We start from the raw sequence: 14,710 nt of genomic DNA on the forward strand, positions 1-14,710 counted from the left end.
GCATTCAATACTAGTTGCTGACTTTCCGTTACTCACAGTTAGCGGTCTCCAGTTGATCTCTTTCTCAATACACACACCCCTCGGCTCGCCCACCTGCTGCACACATCTAGTGGGGCCGCTTAGAAATGGGTTACACTCTCCTTTAACATACAAGCAGTCAATACTAGTTGTTGACTTTCCATTACTCACAGCTGGCGGTCTTCAGTCGATCTCTCTCTCAATACACACACCTCTCGGCTCGCCCACCTGCTGTACACATCTAGTGGGGCCGCTTAGAAATGGATTACACTCTCCTTTAACATACAAGCATTCAATATTAGTCGTTAATTCACTGTTACTCACAGTTGGCGGTCTCCAGTCGATCTCTCTCTCAATACACACACCTCTCGGCTCGCCCACCTGTTGCACACATCTAGTGGGGCCGCTTAGAAGTGAATTACACTCCCCTTTAACATACAAGCATTCAATATGGGGGATCCCCAGGAAACCCGGAAGTGTCGGTGTTCATGCAAACCGGTCCGGGCGGAACTCCCTCACTCTACTTTTGGTTCCGCCCGATCTAGTCACTCCGTGACACTCGCTCGCGTGATCGTTTGGCATCAGCTCTATGACAGCTGCATGGTTTAAATTATTGTGAATTGACGCAAAAAAGTGTCACTTTACCTTAAATCATGCATGTGATGCCAAGTGTATTTAAACAGTCATGACTTTCAGAAATTTATGACACATTTAAAAACAGCTTTTGCCAGAAGACTGCGTATATGCCATTTACATAATCTTCAGGTAAGAAGACACATATATCTAAATCGTATGCTTAGCTACTGTTGAACGGGAACACGATCGATTGTATTATGCTGTCAATCACTGAGTGAAATATTATCTATTATCATTAATTTCACAGTCTGGGTCGACAGAGGTGCGGGGGCTGCAAACTCTTTATTTTTCAATCACTCCGCAAAGAGACTTAGATAACTCTGCTGATTTTGGACTTACAGATATAATTTATACATCATTAAAACGTTAAAGTGTCTAGTGTTTTTTCTGTCCACTCCCATTAAAAACAGAATGTTGTGCTTTTCGCAAAATTAAGAAAATGAACATAATGCGCGTTTGTTCTCTCTCTTAGTGACGTCCTTTCAGAAACGCGTCAGAAAAATTAGCTGTAACTTAACGAATACTTGTGATAGAAACAAAAGATAAATGTCTACATAATGCTTGGAATGTCTGCTTTTAAATGATTTAAGTGAAATCAAAAACAAATATTGTAATTCGTTGTTAACTGTATTAGAAGAGGGAGATGTACCGTCTCTCATGTTACTGCATTATTTATAATGAGCCACGCCCCACTCAATTGAAGAGAAGAACAGAGATCATCCATATTCATTAGTCAACGCCACAGTCAATGGAGACTCCGTCTCTGCAGCCATTCAGTGTTAAGTTTTAATCCGAGTGCTGAAAACATCACATCTACTTGTTTACTCGGGACTGTAACTAAAGTTATCTCCAGACGCGAATGTTTTCTCTGTGCTTGCTCATACAGCAAAGGCTCAAATATTATGCGAGTCATTGTTCTCAGACAAGAATGCAATTTAAACGAGTAACAGTTAATCGGCCATCGCTCACAGCCCAGCACCTGCACCACTGTATGTGTAACGCGCTGAAACATACACCTGATTTTACTGCCCTGACGAAATATAAAAGTATAATTTCTCTTATTAGAAGCTAGCCTTATGTTTGCCAGTTATTCAAATGGCGGTTGTAGTTTAAATAGAGGTAGTGAAATAATTAGCTTTGACAAAAAAACTGCATAAAAAATTTTATGTTCCATATTATAAACTTTTGGTTATGTTTACTTAAGTGAGTAAATAAGTTAAATTCTCAATGAGTGTGATGGCTTTTATTTACCCCTTTAAATGTAGAATAAAGCTTACTCGGGTATCTTACAATGCACTTATTTTGTTATGCAGTTTTAAAATACAAAATACGAACATGTCTGGATGTAGAAAAAGCCTACTTGGTCATATTACAATACACAAGTTTTGTTGTATGGAGTTTGAAAATACATGTTTGTAGAAAAAGTATATTGTACAATGCACTGATTTTGTTGTTATGCAGTTTCAAAATACAACATGAGTATGTTTAAATGTATATGTAGTCATCATCACTGATATATCTCTGGCCCCTATGACAAACTAATTGAATAGCCCTGTCGTAGACGCTCAACACACAATCATATTCATAAATAGTAAAGAAATGCAATGATATTAGGCTATCAGTGCTGCTGTCGCTCCCTCCTATCGCTTATTATCGCTATAAACTCTTCGGTCCCCCACTCAACTGAAAATGAATGAGAGATGCGAGTAGAAGGCAAATAAATATGCGGAATCTCCCCACAGACCACAGTAAACGCATTTTTCAAAGTGTTTATGATTACAGTGCCTCCGTTATTACTGTAAGTGTATATTTATAGTTATGTGATTTAAATATTGTTAAATAGCGTCAACTGATATATTATCTTCATGACGTCTAACTTACTGTTGCGCTCTGATCTAGTCTGCTTCCTCTGCTGCACACTGTCCTTGGTAACGTTGTATTTAAAGTACATTTGCTCATTGTTGCATATCCCTTTTTATAAATGGATATACTTTTTTTAAAGACGTCCTAAATAATAAGGTGAGAGAGTATATAGTTACTTACTTAGGCAGCTTATGTTTTGTTTAAATGCATTTCACTAAAATTTGCAGTGATTTTACCTCATAAATACATTGATAGACAGTTATAAAATGTAAATCCTCAATAAATCCTCAAAAACGCTTCCATAAGCAGGTGAGAAATTGTTCTCTCAATGACCACGTTTACATGCAACCTAATAATGCGACTATAATGGGATTTTGACAATACTGCGATTATACCTTATCTCATGTAAACGCAATAATTCGATAAAAATAATGCGATTAAGTTCATAATCGCAGTAAGTATAATCGCATTAAAAGAGGTGGCGTACGCCATTTATAATCGCAGTATGCGTCCATGTAAACGCTTTAATCGCATTTATACCGCACTAACTGAAGTGCGCGTATGTTTTAGTCATGCACCTTGAGCACAAATTCATTTTAAACTTGACATTAGGAAGTTTTACATGAACTCTGCCAACACGACTTGCTGTCAGCATTCTGCCTTCATCCAGAAACAGCTCAAATAACACGACAGCAGTGTATAAAACCTTTAAGGGACATTATAACGATAAATATAGTGACCACATCATAATGATAACTTCATGCTAATTCGCTCAACGAGCGCGGCATTACCTAATATTGGATATTTCTTGTAATAAAAACTTTTTTGCAGTTGTTTACATGTCACTGAATATGTAAATATGCTGTTCTTGCATTTACACAGCGGGAAACCAGCAGATGTCCTCAACTGGCTGCGTTTCACGTAACTAAACAATGAATGTAGTAGTTTGTGTAATAATATCTTACCTTTTGGCGTAGTCAGTGTGGTAGAAAAAGCATTATGAATTTCACAGCAACTGCATCAGCACTGGATACCTGAGGTAATTTTATGTTATAGACCTCAGCAATGAATGAGCTTTTCTGCTGCATTTAAGTGCACGTGCACTTCAAGTTAAAATAGATTTGATTGGCTGTCAATGGTTTATCGTTTATCATGTGCCAAAATCGCTATCGTTATAGTTGTTGTGTGAACTCTGCTATTATCTTTAATATAAAACGATTTTAACAACTATATTTTTATATTGTTTTAATGTGAATGCCCTTTACAGGCACTGTCATAAAATTTCTATCTTCATCGCGGCACCGGATAATGAAATACATCCATAACAACGTGTTTGTCATTTAACGTAAGTAAATTAAAACAGTGGACCATATATGTGAGTTTATAATTTGTGCTCTGCATTGGGCTATGTGTGAATAATCCGCGATTATTTCCAATAATGCGAGTAAGGACTTAATCGCAGTAAGATGTTTACATGACTGGAGCTAACCTCTTCACTCCTGTTTACATGCAGTTTTTATTTTCGCATTATAGGTGTGCATGTAACGAGCACATTGAAGTCAAAATGTTATTCTTTCTTATGTAGCTTTATAGTTACTGGATTAGCCTACAGCAAACATATTTTGCCTATTTTTGGATAAGAGAAGTTAAACTGTCATTGTCAAAATTTGTTATGTTACAGTTTTAAAATGACAATACAGAGAACACTTGGATTAAAAAATAGTTTATAAAGCTGCCGTAAATGGAGAAAAAATATCAGCAGGGGACCAAGCTTTGAAACCCCTAGATTTGAGCTAAGCCCCCAATGTCTACAAACTCTGGCTCCGCCCTTGCTGGTTACAAGCCTGTATACATTTCTGTGTGTGTGTGTGTGTGTGTGTGTCAGGAATGCTTTCACGTATTGAAACCAAACTTTGTACATGAACTTGGGACTCCAATGCGAGGATGCACAAGATAAAAAACATTCTAAAATTTTACATTTCACAAATCACGTTAGTGAGCGCACCAGAGCAAGCACACTTTTGCGGTTCCTCTGGAAGTGCATTTTCTAGTTTTTTATTATTAATATTAATATTATTTGTGTTAATTATTTACTTTGCTTCTTACTTCATTTTTACTCTCCCTCTGTTGTAAGGGGTTTGAATGTTGGGATAGGGGATGTTCCTTAAAAAGTTCAATAAAAAATAAAGCAAAAAAAAATTACATAATTGAGTAAATGACAGTTAATGGCAGTTGTCATAAATGTGCATAAAATCTTGTTCATGTTCATGACACGTGTCATGTTATGATTATGAAGGTGTCATGTCAGTCTTATGCACACCCCTTCAAGTAAAGTGTTACCAAGTTTTTCTCTAGTTTTTTATTTCTTACAGGGCAGGGGAAAGCAAGAGGTACGTAAAATGAAATGAACGTTTCTAAGCAGTTGCACACATCTAAATGCTTTTTGGCATTCAGAAATAGACCCAGATAGATTTCAGCCTAATAGGAATACTTGCACTTAATCACCAATTTCACATGTATTTTGTGTATTTTCAAAATACAAAATACTGTATTTGTATTTTAATACATTTTTCCTCACAGTATTTTGTATTTGTATATAAATACTTTTTTCAACACAGAATTTTGTATTTGTATTTGAAATACATTTCCATGTATTTATGCCCATCTCTGACCATAGGAGAAGGAAGACCAGCCTTCCGTATAGACACTAATAGAGCATCTGCCAGACTAGACATCAATCGCTGGGTCCTAGCATAAACCAACTCACAACCAACTCCTAGCTCACAAACACAGCGAGTCTGCTGTGGTGCGGCGGTGGCCCTGCAACTCTCGGCAGGAGCAACCGAGTAAAGTGAGTTTCCCCAGGTGTAGTTTAAACACACATTTAACTTAAAATAAAATTTGTAATGAATGTACGTAGGATAATGTATGCTAAAGGGCAGAACATAAACACTTTACTCTGTTGCTCTAGCCGAGAGTTGCAGGGCCACCGCTGCACCACAGCAGACTCGTTGTGTGTGTGAGCTAGACTCGTTGCGAACACCGCTCGCATGTTTGAATCAGGGGTGTGGCTAAGTACAGTATTTAAAGGGAGGGGGCCTAAGAATACGTTTTAAAATTTAAAATTAAATTGTTCACTTTTGGTAAATGTATTGTTTAGTTCAATGTTTTGAGAAGCTTCTGGACATAGTGGACTTTTTACAAGTACAGTTTTTGGACCACCCAAGTTAGCGGGGCAGGTGGGGCAAGGTTCTAGAGTAGGGGGCACCTGTAGATCCGCCCCTGACTAGAACCAGTCTGTTATTTGCTAACAAAATAATGAACACAAAAATGGAATGGTACATTTTTCAGCTTTGACAACAGAGATGCAATAATCATAATATTATTTGTATTTATGTTGTGATTAAGGGTGTCACGATTTCGATTTTAAATCGAAATCGATCGAAATTAAGTCACAGCTTCGAACTTCGAATTAAAAAATGGGATCGTCGATGCTGCCACGCCCCCATTTCACGTCCGGTCGGCTTGCCATGCGAGGAAAAAAACTCTCAGAGATGCCTTTAAAAACATCTGTCCAGCGGAACGCGATCATATTTTAAACACGAGGGATGCTACAACTCTTTGAAATGCATATCATAGAAAGGATTACCAGTGAACTGACTTTGGACAGAGTGCAGCTCTCTGCACGTGCGCGATAGTGAGGGAGGCGCAAATGCAGCGGGTTATATTTTAAACAAAGGGATAGTTTGCCTTATCTTGCATGAAACGCATAAAACTGAACAAATACATAAGGATTACTACTTTAGTTTATGTTCAGACGTCGGACAGATGCGAGCACGTGCACGTGAGACAGAGAGAAGCGCAGCTGCTTATTATGCTGGATTTATTTCAGATGCTATGAGTCAAGACATGCGCATTAAGTCCATGTGCATTAAGTCCATGTTAGATATGCGCGGATGGACTTTTATTTCATCCGCAACCGCATAACAAAACTCATCATCCGTCCACCATCCATGCGCACCAACGTTTCTGACCAGTTTTCAAAACACCGCCCGCCATCCGCTGACTGGGCGATGCAAGGCGCTGCTGATGACAGCCGCGAGACTAGAAACCTCTTGAATATCAGCAGTGAACTCCGTCTTCGATCGGCGCACAGGGACAAAAATAAATAAATAAATAGCCTAAATTAAACGCACGAATTACATAGCCTGCGCTGGTGTCATCCTGATTTACCACGTTGTAAAACTTATTCCAGGCAACCCTTTCTGACATTCTATTTCCTTTGTTTTTAATTCTCATTTTTTGAGTTTGCCACGTTCCTCCTTCGCCAGCGTTGATAAGAGATGTGTCAAAATGCGTCCTCATTTCTCCGCGCTGTTAATGATAGAACGAATGGATCATTAACAGCCGAGGATATCCCAAACAATTAAAAGCTTTATTAAATAAAACTGTGTATTTATTAGAAAACATTTTCTTGTCACTGTTTTAGCATTATAAGTTATGTTTGTGTTAATATTATTCATATGTTCTAAAATAAATTAATATTTTTCTGATTACATATTTATATTAATAAGTCAGAAATGTCTCCGCTGTTTTCTGCAGACAGGCGCGGTGGGCGCTACTGGGGGCGTGTGCAGCAGGTGACGCAAATTTTGGGTCCTCAGAAGGCTAGACCGTCTCATTTCAGTTCTCTTCTTGAACTTCTGAGGCTGCCACTATGAAAGACAGAGATGTCGCATGCTTAGAAGGACAGAGCTAATAACAAGCAGTCGATTAGGCACCCGCCCGAATTTAACTAAAATATTATTTTTCGTCACGTCATCCGCCCGATCAATGTAACTGCCAACCGCGCATAGTCCATGTGCGTGCAAGAAGGAATCCTCTCTCTACAAGCTCTCGCGTTAAGTGAAGCCCACAAACCCCCATGCGAGTTGTGCAATGTGCATGTTAATGTTAAAGTATTATAATAATAATAATAAATAATGCCATATCATTTTTGTCTAAATTATATGCCATATAAAAAATATGTAAAAATCGAGAATCGGATCGAATCGTGACCTTAGAATCGAAAATGTAATCGAATCGAGGATTTGGAGAATCGTGACACCCCTAGTTGTGATTAACCAGACATGATGCTTGAAGAGGTAGCATGTTTAACAATGTCTACACAAAAAAGCTTGATGCACAGAAAAAGCGTGTGCACACACACACACACACAACATAAACTCTAAACAGACATTTTAGTATATCAATGTCATATGGACAACAAAACGCACACACTGATGTGTGATTGGTCGTCCTGCTTACTAAAAAAATGGAAAAAATTCCGTCATCCGAGCATGACATGTCGGAGACAATTCTGACTTAATGAGCGTTTTGGCAGCTTCTGTCGAATGCAGACAGTGATTAACCAAACACTTCTGAGTACAAGGCACAGTGGTGCTCAAAGAAAACAGTGATGATCTCCATTTAATCGCTGCCAAGCCCAGAGCATCTGCCTGGCCAGCGCTGCAAGCCCGCTCCGATAGGCTGTCATGTCTCCCCAGAGTCTGACGGCCATATGTTCGGGCTCTGACGCTCACACCCGAGGAAGTTTGCTTTCTGACAAAGCGTTGCAGTAAATATGACATTCAAACAAGTGTGCCTATTCAGCCAGAACCGAGCAAGCCTCTTAGAGGCGGAAGGGAAGCAGAAAGAGTGTGTGTGCATGTTTGTGTGTGAGATTGAATGTGTTTATATATGTGTGTTTTCTTGCATTTTGGTAAAATTTTTACTTTTCTATTTTCTGACATTTTTACGACGGGAGACAGGAACGACTGGAAGATGAGCCAGACTCAAACTCATGTCACCCGCATAAGCGTTGCTGTGCACTACTCATCAAGATGTGTTTATGACATTATTTTTTATTTTGTAGGAAAGTAAGAAGGTGTTTTCCTGCCTCTTTTTCCAACAATATAAACATGCGCAACCACACAAAATGCACACACATATGCATATGTATTTAAATAGTTCCCTGTATGTACTTCCTTTTATACCCACCTTCTCATGCCCTTCTCCACCTCCACGATGGCCCTAACAAAGTTTTTTCTATATAAATGTCCCTATCAAATACCTTCAAATGCCCAAATGTGAGAAGTAGCTGCTTGTCAGACACTTTCCTGTATGGCCCCACATCAGACAGGAGGGAATTAATCTAGAGAGCCATTGTTCCGAAATCAGATTAACTTTCACAACCTTTCACAAACCAATGTAGCTCTTGAGCATGACATCAAAATAATGTTGATCAATCTATACCTTAACACAGAGGTCCCCAACCACTGGGTCACAACCCAGTACCGGGTCGCGGACAAGTTGCCACCGGGTCGCAAGAACGTCCTGAATTTTTTTTTATAATAGCTACGTAATAGCTTAATCGGATATTTTGTACTTTAAGAGCCGGCTTGAAATAACATAAATCATTTCCACTTTTGTACAGAGCCGCACTTTCTCTTTTTCGTGGTATCTCTACCAGCGCAGCAGCGATCACATTGCTGTCAGAGTTTGAGCATACAGTACTTCTAAAACACAAGAATTGCAGAGGTATGAATTAATGAATCATTTGCAAATGTACGTCGCAAATCATGTAAATACGCGGAGACGTTCAACTGTGTGACATTGCAAATGACTGAAAAGTAATTATTTTATTCTTCTGTAAAACAACTTCAGAATTATCCAGCGATCGTGGCACCATGATCAAAATAAACTATTTTACTGCAGTAATAATATTTTAACGGCTACACTTTTAACGTAGGTTTAAAAGGAAACTGTGTCAATCATCATTAAAAGCATATGGTAAACGGGAGTCTCAGTGCCTCCGCGCCCAACCGCAATTCTTCTGGCATCTCTCCTCCTTCACTGCATTTTTCTTCCGTTCTGTTACTTGAACTTGGGGCTCGAGCCCGACCAAGATTCGAGCTGCCTTTGAGAACAGCAAGCCAAGTTCGTTTACCGTTAATTATTAAGACTAAATGGGCAAGCAAACTAAAACAATGAAAGTAAAAAAAACTATCCGCCAAAATATGGTTTTACATGTCTATATAAAATATACTATAAATAAAGCAATTATTAGTTTGCCCAATGCATGGTTGTTTGATATTTCTTCCGTTTAAAACGTTATACATTTTTTGAAAAGGAGGATTTTCAGCACTTTGTTTGAACAGCAACTCAGCACCCCCCAAACCTCAACCCCCGGTGCGCTAATTTTTTTTAAAGCTGAAACCGGTCCGCGGTGTAAAAAAGGTTGGGCACCCCTGCCTTAACAGTAAGATTTATAATGGGCTACTGTAACAACTGAAACACTAGTGGCAATAGCAAATAATGGCCAAACAGGTGTGAGTGAAAACCGAAACGCAGAGTTACACCTTATTAGGCAATAGATAAATTGATACAGTTACAGTGGCTAGAATTAATAAAGTCTCACTGACTGCTTACTGTAGTACAGAAAGCCGGTCCTCTGTCATGATCCTGTCAGCACTGTATGTATTTTCCCTTGTTTCATGTGACAGGATCATGGCAGGCCTTATTACTGTTGTCTTGTTTTGTGTGGAGAGTCACGTGGCTTGTGTTTGTGTACCTCTGGCTTTCCTGTCTTAAGTCTTAACCCTGCCCCCTTGTTCCCTTGTTAATTATTCATTATTAGTTAACTCCCTTCACCTGTGTGTCCTTGTTCCCTTGATTAGTTCTCCCCTATTTAATGCCCTTGTGTCTACTGTCTCGTGCTGGATCATTGTTCATCTTATGATGATGTCGTGTGTTCATGTTTTGTTACATCCTGCCCTGTTTAGTGTCATGTTATGTTATTCATTTGGATTATTGTCTTTGTTTTACCCCCTCAAGGGTGTTTTTGTTATATAATAAAAGTCTTTTGGTTGAGAGCTGTCTGCACTTGGGTTCTGTCTTCCCCACACCTGACATCCTCAGAATTAACAAGCATTTTCACAACAAGCAAATATAAAAAAATCAAAAAGGGTCATAAAACAGAGCTTGATGCTTGTCAAAGGCAGGTCAGGAGTATGAGTAGAGGCCTTAGGTAATGCTAGATTGACAGAAGAGGGGTGAGATTGGATCAACCAGACACCCAAACCCACCCAAACTCAGTTATAGTAACACACACATATCTGGGCAAAGAGCCAGATGCTTGAAAGTGTGATGGACATAGGAGGAGGAGATGAGACATGCACACACACACACACACACACACACACACACACACACACACAGTGAGTTACACAGGGAAACTTGTCAATGTCAGGAAAGATGAAAGAAGTTACATATTACACTTACATGCTTCCCAGGCTGAAGTTTTGGATGTTTTAGAATAAAGTGGCTTGCCAGGCGGTCATAACAAGTAATAGAGAGATAGGTAAAGAATGAAAGACGAGAAGTATTCCAATAACAATGCTAAAAATATTAGCATCAATATGGATAATTTTATTTTTTAATAATAAAAAATAATTGAATTTGGTCAACTAATGAGTATTGTAGGATGTTTTTCAGAAAAGATAGCTTCATCTGTTATCCTACAGTAGCTCAGAGTAATTTAGTGCAGTGGTAAAAAATAAATAAATACTGAGCTAAAAAAAGAGATTAGTATTCAAAAAAGATAAGTATTCACACTATGTATGCATCACATGGGAATTCACATAAATATAGTTTTAGTGCAACACTCATATACTGGAGGGGAGCATAATACAACCAATTTCCATTTTCATAACCCTCTTATAATAGTCCTAATATGAAGTCCAGACATCTAGAAAAAGTATACTCATGTTTTCTATTTAAGATAAGGAAAACAAGCATGTGATATAGATGTGACAAAAAGGAAACACGTTTTTGGCAGTGGCGGATCTAGAGATTTTTTCGAGTGGTGGCAAAGGGGTGGCATGAGGTTTCAGGAGGGGGGGCCATGGACATTATTTATAATTTAAAATGCTACAATTTTCATTGAATGTGTTTTGTTCTCTACAGTGGCGGTTCTAGACAAATTTCACTAGGGGGGCCAAGGAGGGGCCAGTGTTTTACCAGAGGGGCACATTAAAAAATGGCAAAAAATTATATTTAAAGATTATAGGGGTGGTTACCGGAATTAGTTTAAGACAGGACCAGGCCTTAGCTTAATTAGGAAATATAACTAGTTTTAACAAACATGACTTAAAAACATTACTTGTGTGCATTTTGAAGCAAAACAAAGGGCACTGATGTATTTTAAGATATGGCATTGCTAGTTGTTTTTAGTTTGGACAGCTCTTACATTTGTTTTAGTCTAGGACTAGTCTAATCCCTTTCCGGGAAACCACCCCTTTAAACTTTATTATACTTTACAATGATATAAATATTTATTTAATACAAAAGTGAGTGCAGGTGCAAAAGAGGAGCTGGGCTCTCATCAGCTCCCTTGTTCAGTAGTCAGGGCACTGTGATTAGGGAGTTTGCCATTACGCCAAACGTTACTTGCCTAGAAATTCCATGCAACGCAAAAACCCGTGAGCATCGATGGTACCTATGTTCTCTTACCGGAAATCACGTGACCTTTTCTAAAGCCCTCCAACCGAAAATCACGGGAGCCTACTCAATAAACTTTATTAAATGCAAACTTTATAAAGACAAACATTTGTTTTAGCTTAAATATAAACACATATTGCTAGACAGTTAGGGGCCACAATCTACTCAATATTTAAAATAATATTTATTTTAAATAGTAAACATTTTTATATGTAACATTTAATTATATTCCTCCAATTTTATGCACGTATATGTAAGAGCATAATTACATCGCTTTTTACAATGTACTAGACTAGATGTTGGTTTTGCCGGTCGTTGATGAGTAACAGCTGTGAATGATCACAACGAGCTTAAACAGCCACGTCACAGGAGAATAAGTGAACAGTGTCCCAATGTCAAGTGAGCTAGAGTACTTACCATTGCCCAAACCTGCATACACATTCACAACATCGGGAGATTGGGAACGAATTGAGACACTCGCCGAGCAGCACCCGCAGGTGTAGTACCCCTGCAAAGGAGTATGGAAAATGTTATTAAAATCCTAAGTAAACACAAACACTAAAATGATGGCTTCCTTCTCTCGTGATCTTTACTTAGCATGAATCAAAATAAAAGTATATTCATATTACAACTATTCAGGACACTACATGGTCAACACTCATATGAATTTTGCATAGTAATGTCTAAGTGTAACATTTACAGTAGGTATGTTGCTAACTCCGCTGTCGCGGCTGACGTTTTGGTTCCACTCAGCGAAACTCAAGATTTTCTCAGGCGGCGCGCGGTGCTGTTGAAAATAATGCTTCTGTTGGTTTGTTGATGGCGAAATTTCTGAGTTTTTATTGTTAACACCACCGGAAGAACCATAGGTACCTTCTCGTTTTCAGTCACAACCTTTCATGTTTAACCACTGGCCGTGCGAGCTCGCCAAAGTCGGTTGTTTGAAAAATAGTCGTTGTTTTTGCTGAAGTTGAGTAAAGACATTCTTGAAATTGTAAAGACATTTAGTTTAATTGCTAAACTACAAGTGAACGAAACTTTAAGAAATTTGACCGACTACCAAAGGTGGTTTTACCTCTACCAAAATCTGCTTGAATGGTAAAGAATGGGACGCAGCCGTATAGCCATGTAGATGATATCTGTATATATAGACTGAATAAAGAGTGTTATTTGGTGTAATTAGTGGTTTGTTTTTTTATATATCTGACTTTTCAGAAGTGGAATATGTAGAGGATATATCAAACAGCTTATCCTGAAAGATTCAGGTCAATATCTTAACGATTTAAAAAGTTATAGCTAAAAACTTCATAATTTTCATGATTCGGTCACATATTTTCTTGAATTTTAATGGAAAACATGGGACCAAATAAAGTGATGATTTTCGAGTTTCAAATGGCCAGTATTTTGTTATTCTTTAACCCATATACATGATATTGGTCTAATTTAAAAGCTTTTTTCAAGCTCTTTCTATCTGAACAACTCGTTTTAGCATTTAACCATTTTGAAAATTTTAGCAACATACCTATTTACAGCCTTAAACCTTTGCATATCCAGCATTTACAACACTAACATTGTCAGAACACATACAAATTTTGCATAGTAATGTCTGACTGTAAACATTAACAACACTAAACATTTTACCCTTTATCTAAATGATAGCATGAGAATGATTATGTAAAATACATTTAGAATTCAATCCATATTCTCAGTTGATAACATGTTACTCAGTTCGTTAGATGATATATAACATTGAATAAGGCATGAAATTTGCTTTTAAACTACACTCACTCATATGTAATGCATAACACACAGATTACAGACATCATCGCATATTAAACCACCACATATGTAAATTAGAGATCATGTATGACACTCAATATTATCTTATAGACTCGAAAAGTATTTATACTTTAGTTTAATCAGTTATGTGTCTGACTTTCGCGCTAATCACGAAGCACTTGTGTTAACCATGTGCTCAATATGACAAACTCATCACGCACTATTTATATAGTTAAACAACTGCGTTAAACACACACAACTCAGTCTCGCATTAAACTGTTTGTACCAGAAGGTAAATGTGTTTTGTGCACTGTGTGTTGCATTTACCTGCAAAGGAGTATCGAAAATGTTATTAAAATCTTATCTAATGAAAACAAGCGCTGAAACGATGGCTTCCTTCTCTCGTGATCTTTACTTAGAATGAAGCACATCACGGTAGCGCGCCCCCTACTAAGACGTGCAGTGACGTCATATTGCAGGTGCAGGTTTCCCACGCTAATTTACTAACACTCTTTTTTTTTATTTTGACAAAACACAAATAAGAAAGTTAACAGCATTTAAAGGTATTAGAAAATTAACATTTAAAAGTATTATAAAGAAAATTAACATTTTAAAAGTGTTATCAAGAAAATGCACAACATAAACGATTTGTACTCACTATTACACAGGCATCTACAGTGGTTGGGTGAGCCGCTCTAATTTGCCCGTGTAGAATGTTGCATCGCATTAGTTCCACTTTTGGCGCTCGCGTGTAAAATCTAAATAAATGTATACTTTTTTATCAGGCCTCCGTGTAGAACCGCCACTGGTACTCTACACTACATTATACTGAGTGGGAGTCAAATCAGAGATGTAGCTGGGTTTTTGCATGGTG

General features: G+C 38.0%; 1 long non-coding RNA gene across 1 annotated transcript in view; it reads right to left on the bottom strand.

The window, feature by feature from the left end:
- The window catches only part of LOC141358961 (uncharacterized), a 62,134-nt gene extending 49,532 nt beyond the window's left edge, over positions 1-12,602 (bottom strand). Inside the window, exon 1 of the long non-coding RNA XR_012365533.1 lies at positions 12,475-12,602. This is a non-coding gene — a long non-coding RNA (uncharacterized lncRNA). The remainder of the gene's footprint in view (positions 1-12,474) is intronic.
- Between the last annotated feature and the right edge of the window lie 2,108 nt (positions 12,603-14,710).

The sequence above is a fragment of the Misgurnus anguillicaudatus genome, chromosome 22, assembly GCF_027580225.2.
Source record: "Misgurnus anguillicaudatus chromosome 22, ASM2758022v2, whole genome shotgun sequence".
NCBI classification, from domain to species: Eukaryota; Metazoa; Chordata; class Actinopteri; order Cypriniformes; family Cobitidae; genus Misgurnus; species Misgurnus anguillicaudatus.